Here is a 7,749-nt window from a genome sequence, read left to right as displayed (position 1 = left end):
GATAAGGTAATAAAAACCTATCTAAATAATCTTTGGTTACACACAAAGCTTTAGCAAATACAAGAAAAGAGATTGCTAAAAGAAAGATCATTTACTTAAGCTAGAAAATGCTTGAAGTAAGAATAAGGTTAGAGAGAGATGCGCGCTCTCTGCATGGAGAAGAAACACTTCTATTTATACCCAGTGTATTAAATAATCATTTAATGCAATATGGTAGGTTTAGAGTGCATGTCAAACCTTAAGAGGAAGCCTTGTTCTTTGCTACAGTGAATAGCACAACACTATTTCTAAGCAGACATCCATACCTAAAGTTGGTGGACAAAGAGTCGACTAATCGGCTCCATACCGTACTAACTTTTGTAGGGTATGGGTTTGTCCTTTATGTGCATAAGGACAAGACAACAACAATCATGCTAAGCAAGCTTCCTTTGATCGCTGAATGCTGGAATGACCTGAAGGTCTCATCATCATTCGCTGAAGCTAGAGCAGTCTTCACACATATATAGACAGACTTATAATCACTGAATACCGCTTCAGATCACGTACTCGTCGGTCTCTAAGCTTCAGTTTCAGTCTTCGACGTTTACTGAAGGTTCTTTGGTGTGAGTGTTGTCTTCTTGAAGTATTGATGTCTCTGATAAATGTACAATGCAAGTTCTTCAGCGATCACTGAACATACTCAGTGAAGATTGCTGGAACTGAAAATACAGAAACATAAATACAACGTGAAAGAGAAAAGGGATTATCATCAAATCACTGAGAGAGAGGATCAACACCCAAGAACCCTACTGCTGGAGAGAGGCACCTCTGCTTCAACAGCTCCCAACCAAATTTTTCAGGAGCACCTGGGATACAAGGCACAAATACCCAAACCTATTAAATAGAAAAGTAAATGGGAGATACACCAAATATTTTGACCATATTGTCAAACATATACATTCTCTCTCTAATAGGTTAAACCTCTCACATAGTGCCTCTTAACATACTTCAGGCAGATCAAGTGGGAAAAACAACCTTCTACACTCTTGCTTAAAGCTAACTTGAGCAAGGTGTGGGGAAATCGATTCAGGCGCTATCAATCAGCATTCTAGCCCATTTGTATCTGATATTTCTTGGTAAATTTGGATCTACTCTAACCAGAAAATGCAATAGACGTGTTTACTCGATTTAAATCGTATTCGTATTTTAGTATACATAGACAGTGTTGTATTGTATGAATGAATTTTGATTTACTTGTGTTTGTTTAGGTCCAAAAACTAAAATTAGGTGGTAACTTCGATGTTAGCCAGTGGATTTGACCAATTGGAAAATTTTCGTTAATATGAAAAACACGAAAACATCAAAGCATCCTTAATTAGGGATGAAAGTAGATAACCAAATAACAGCAAAATGAATTCTAAAATCAAGCAAATGTATGTAATCAAAATAGAAGGAAGGAGAATCATATTCACATACGACGGAAGAATGTCCAGTAGCTCCAAGAAGAAGAAAAAGAACCAATTGAGCAAGGAAAGAATTGTGAAGGAAACAGATCTATTTCAACCAAAGAAACAACTCCCGATTCGGCGACACTGAGACAGAAATACAACAGTAGACCCAACGATATTTAGACAGAAAACAACTTTGTTCACTGTTTTTGTTAGAGAAAGAACATGACTATAGAGATGTTTGCTAATTATTTTATACCAAATCAGCAAATGAGTATCGCAAGAGAAAATTCTCAAAAGAAAATTTTATGCATATTGATATATTTCAAAACAGAACATTCATTTTGATGTATAAGTGTTCTCAACACCATGGTAATATCTTTGATCCTACCATGATGATTGCCTCTGTCCCTTGCATTTTTGTACAGTGGCTATTATTCTCTGATATGGCTACTTTTGTTACCATCTTGGGACATTCTTCATTTTATGGGATTGATCATCTTTTTCTCTTATGGTTTTCTTGGTCTTATGATGGTTTCTTGCAACAGAACCTATCTTTAAATGGGTTCATGTTTGCTATCATGTTGGCTATAATGTTGTTTTTAAAAAGCTATCAAAAGCTGGTACCTTGGGTTTGGGTTTGGTTTTGGTCTATATGCTGGTTCATACCCATTTTGGGGTGTTTTTTTTTTCCTGTTTGGTTCATTTTACTTGGACCAAAAATTTGCTCCTGGCCTATTCATTTTGGTCTATTATCATGGCTCTATCCAAGATTTGGCACTATTTCTCTGTTTGGGAGTTATAAGGTTGTTTTGAGTGGTTTGCCTGGCTTCATGTATTTGGCTGTTAATAACCGCAAAATCAAAAAAGAAGATTTATCACAAGCTGTTTGGAACTTTGGCATTTTAAATAGAGTAAAAGATTCAATTTTTTTTGATGCCTGTAAAGGAAACAATTTATATGCAGAACTAGATTGCAATTGGCTTTTTGGGGTTTGGAGTAAAAAGATGTGTGAACAATTGATGCAGCCACCATCTATCATATGTTGCATCACCAAGGTTTTCCACAGTTGTATCTATATGGGAGGGTGGATTTATAGTGAACTGGTACCAATTGTACTAATTAAATTGATACCAATTACAGTTGATTAGTAGTATTGTGCTAAGGTCTCTCGCCACTATGTGTAATAAACATGAAGATGCAAAAGATCTTCAAAGTTTACATTCGGCCAATTTTCTAAAACCAGTTTAATTATCCTAATTACCTAACCTTCTTATTTGATCTATAAGTTGTGTGCACAGGCATTGGGCATTGTAATCTTTTACATCGAGATAATGTATGAACCTACTTACCGTAGTTGCTAGTTTGGCCTCTAGTTGATCTGTCCTTGTTTTTGTAATGACAGCTCAAGCAATTCCTCTTTTTGAGATAACATTTACGGATAGGATATAATTTTGCATTGCATGGCTTTAGGATGGACAGGAGCAATAGTAGAAACAAGAATGTTTGTTGATTAAATGTTTGCATTCTCTAATGTATCCATATACATACAAAGCTCCTGTCCAAAAACTAAACTTAAAGGAGGGTGTAGTCTTAGGGGACTGCATTTCTGCCTAATAACATCTACAAGCAGCCTCAAACAAAATAACCATTAATGAGAGGAGTAAAGAGTGTCAGAGTGACAACCTCGAAAGAAAAATCTTGAAGAGCAGCCTCTGGTAACACTTCGTTGATCAGGAGGACATCAATCCAAATAAACCCTGTAAATAAGGGGACAACCATGAAGACAATTAATTGATCAGACATGCTGATAGCTAACGGAGACTGGGAAGCACACAAGCGAATAAATATAGATCTGCACACATCTCCAAACTATATCTTCAAGTAACTTAACTCGGTCTACCTTTAACTTTTTTGAAACTCAAATTGCCAAATACCCAACTGTCAAAAATTTATATCATCATCTTGGAGTAGCTTAGATAAGATAATAATCACTTTGATCCTTACAGCATCAGTGTTTCGTCTTAAAATTGATAAGATAAAGTTACATTTTCAATCATGTGTACAATCTGGAAAACAAGTTTTTTTAACCTAAATACTCAAAAATGGATAGAAAGGTGCTCACATAAGATTTTCCAAATGGCAAAAGAGTATATGTCACATTTTCTGATCGAGTACACATAATTTCATAACTTGGATAACAAATGCAAAGATTGATCACTTGTACTTTCAAAACGTAAAACTGATATACCAAATTTCATCACCAAATTTTTTTGTCTACTTGTTAAATAGGCAATGTGAATATCAAACTTTAGATCTGAAATGCACATCAAACTCTGAGTATATGTAGGTGAAATTGAATGTGTCCTTACTAAAAGATATTAGTGATGACATTGAGTTTTGTTTCAAGCTAGCCAAAGAAGAATCAGTGATCCTTCTTCCAGGTGATAAGCACACAACCTATAACTCTTGCAAGATGCGTTTGGGTTTTGCAGGACTAACTGTGGGTCTTAAAAATTGGGTTCGTATAACTTTTGTTGGAGAACCATCTTCGCTCAAAGAAGCTCTTGACATAAAAGACATTCCCATAAAGAGAAGGTTCAAATTGAAATATTATAATTCAAGAAATACATACTAACACCAGTTCCCTTGTCTAAGACCATATTTGAAGGAATAACCACCAGAAATGGAATTGCATCTAAAGTCGTACCTTTGGGCTATTGGCTTTCCAGGTGAGCTGCAACCGCCTAAATCGTCCGAGTTACTCTTAGACCTGCTATACCAACCAAAAAGAGTATATAGTATTCAACAAAATCTAAAACAAGCGCACATACAAGCCGATTGATTATAAAACTCACACTTCAAATAAACCTAGCACTGTAAAATCAGGAAAACCCTTATAAGACCAAAGATTTGTACAATGTGCATAAATATGTATATGCGTTTGGGTTTTGCAGGACTAATTGTGGGTCTTAAAATGACTGTACAATGAAGTTTCTTCTTTATATGTAGGTGGGGAATGTATACGCATAGTTTCTTCAGCCTTTAACATTGTTTCTTATGTACAGTTTTAACCTTTTAAGGTTGGACGGATGATTCTTCTAGTAACTTAATCAATCTAAAGTGCATTACTATGGTTAAATGCCAATTAATTAAAAAGTACAACATGCACACATAACCAAAATCCAATTAAAGACATTTAAGAACAGCACCTAACAGGAAACCATCTTCTGAACACACAACCATATTTCTAAGTGACATTTGAGAAGTTGAAAATCTTTGTGGCTAACAATGCATGATTGACTGATTGTTACACAATGTACCAACCCAGATAGAACGATCCTAATAGAAAAGTTATAAGCTATTAAACAGTAATCCACATGCTACACCTATTCCTTTTAGTATCATTAATTTTAGGATTTTACTCGTTCAAAACAAGAACAATTCCAGAAGTCATTAAATACGAAACTTCGTACCTCAAAATCCGTATACTGATAGTAGCAAATTCTCGAACTGCAAAAAGAGTCAACAGAAATCGAAATCTCTTTTCATCCGATTCTAGATCTCATCCTTATAAATATCAATCGGTTTTACGGATAGGAGAGATTAGGGATGGCGAGAAAGTCGAACTGGGTTTAGGGATAAGATAGAAATCGAAATCTCTTTTCATCAAAATCTATCTCAGAATCTGTTGGAATTGATGAAATCGAATTGGGTTGGAATCGATTTAATCAAAATCTCTATTCATGGGTTTGAAAATCGAATTTGTTTTAGGGATGGCGATAAAATGGGATTGGGTTTAGATTAGGGATGGCGATAAAATGGGCAAATTTGTTTTAGGGATGGCGATAAGATGGGATTGGGTTTAGGGATATGGCTTTAATAGGTTGTACTATTAGCAATAGAGGTTGTTTTTAAGTAATTTGACATTAACTGGTAGTACTATATGCTTAAAAAGTTGTTTTTAAGACTTTTAGACAAATGCTTTATAAGATAGTATAGATAATATAAATATAATATTTTTTTATTTTAAGTATTAAATAAATTTGATTAATTAATTAAAATTAAAGTTTTAAATGAAAATTTGACACAATGGGAGTAAAACAAATTTAGGGGATGTTTGGAATTGTTTATTCGAAACAACTTATATTTTTCTACAAAAGTCTTTATCAAGTTATTACAAGTTATAATAGTTTAACTTTTTTTAAAACTTCTTATTACCAGTTTGACACTGGTATAAGCTGTAAGCACTCAAAAGTGCTTATTATCGGTATCACACCGGAATAAGTCAATAAGTTATTTTTATAAGCAACCCCAAACACGCCTTTAATAAAAACGCCAACGGATTAATATTAGGCAAAACAACTATTTGATTTTTTTAATCCTATTAAACCTCTTCAAAAGATAATTTAAAATTAATTAAAGTAACAAACATTTATATTTCTTATTAATTATATTTTATGTTTTCAAAATGTTTAAAACTTTAATAATAAAAAATCAAATAATTTCAAAAAATTATCAATAAACGAATAATATCATATTTTTCAATTATTTTTAATGGTTGATATATACTCTCGAAGGTCTGAAAGGATCGTCTTCCCTAACCCGAATGAGAGAGAAAACTCATCTAAAAATATTCCTGACCATATATATAAAGGTTTAATTATTTAAAAAATTTAAAATCTAAGATCAGTAAAATTATCTTAAACCATTGATTTAAAATCATTAATATTATTCTTTAATTCATATTAAAAAAGTAATTATGTTATTATTTAATTTGGATGAGAATTCTTAAATTATTTTCCTCTTTTTCCATAAATTAATTTTCTTTCCATAAATAATTTTTTAACTATAATCTCTCTCCTCCACTTAAAATTCTATGGATATTTCCTTTTATATTTTATGATATTCTGGTTTGTTAATAGATGTGAATGCTCATCATATTTGGTATGTACATATGTAATTCTTTTTTTTTTCCCGAATAGTTGGTATCTGGTACTGTCGTTCTTTTACTGAAAATGTATTTGGGTGTTCACAAAGTGGTATATTTAGTTTTAATTTTATTACGTTATTTGGTTTTCACAAGCTATGCCAGATATTTGCAAATCCACATTATGTTTACAAAGTTAACTTGGTGTTCACAAGATGTATGTTTTTTGGTTTCAGTTGGATTGTTTGCGATTCACTTGTATATACATGTAAACCAATTCTCTTTTGGTTTTCACAATATAGATACACAAATGTTAATATATTGGTGATTTGAAGTAACTTATTTAACGATTACGGTCATTATTTGTAAAATTCTCGATAAAATATTAAATAAGAAATAAATTTCTTTCTTAATATCAACATTTGAGTACTTATAATGGCAATATAACATTTAACATAAACAAATAATAATTCAAACCTTACACAAGGTCTAAATTGTGGATGGATATTTCTAAAACTCATTAACTGTTACTATCTCCAATGTACAAAATAGGTCCCTAAATAGCTAATTCTTTTTCATGCCTCTAACCAACTTTCAATTCATCACGGTGTCGCTAATACCACTACCAAATGAGGATTAGATGCACATGTCAACAAATAAAAAGAGTTAGCTTCATGTCTAGTAAAATACAAGATGTTTTCATCGTTAATATAAAATGGTAAAACTGAAAGAATGTTAATTTAAATAACAATTTGTCAAATGAAATATATTTAATATAAAAACAACATTTTTCCCAAAACTCATCATTTTCATGATAAAACTTGGTACTAAAGCACTTATGTTAATATAAAACCAAAACTCAACGCTCATCCAATACATGAATAAAGTTTAATATTCAAATACTGAAAATATAGATAAAACTCTATTACCCAAAACATGGATAAGGTTCAATATCCCAAAACCACAAATAATGAATAACACTCGATACTTAAATGGGAAAATCACGAAAATGACCAGAATATACCTAATGTATTAACAAAATAGTTATTTTTTACAAGTTTTACCAAAATGACTACATGGATCGCCTCGGGGGAATGGTTTGACCATGGGGGCGATCCAAGCCAACATTGACCAAAAGAGTACAAAAGTACAAAAAAATAATATAAAATTAATTTGTGGGGCTTACATGTATCTGCTTTAGAAGACCAAACACTATTTGTCTTGTATATTGGGATTACCCCCCACCTCACCGGATCTTCCTCCGGGGGCGATCTAGCCATTAAATTTGAATACTATTTTGTTTTTTAGTGTATAAATCGATTTGACAATTTAGGAGTGTTTTTAATAAACAAAGGACAATTCAGACTGGCTTTTTTTACCTGTTTTAGGACC

The sequence above is a fragment of the Cynara cardunculus genome (assembly GCF_001531365.2).
Source record: "Cynara cardunculus var. scolymus isolate 2C chromosome LG 7, CcrdV1, whole genome shotgun sequence".
Classification (NCBI taxonomy): Eukaryota; Viridiplantae; Streptophyta; class Magnoliopsida; order Asterales; family Asteraceae; genus Cynara; species Cynara cardunculus.
This window is presented reverse-complemented; position numbering follows the sequence as displayed.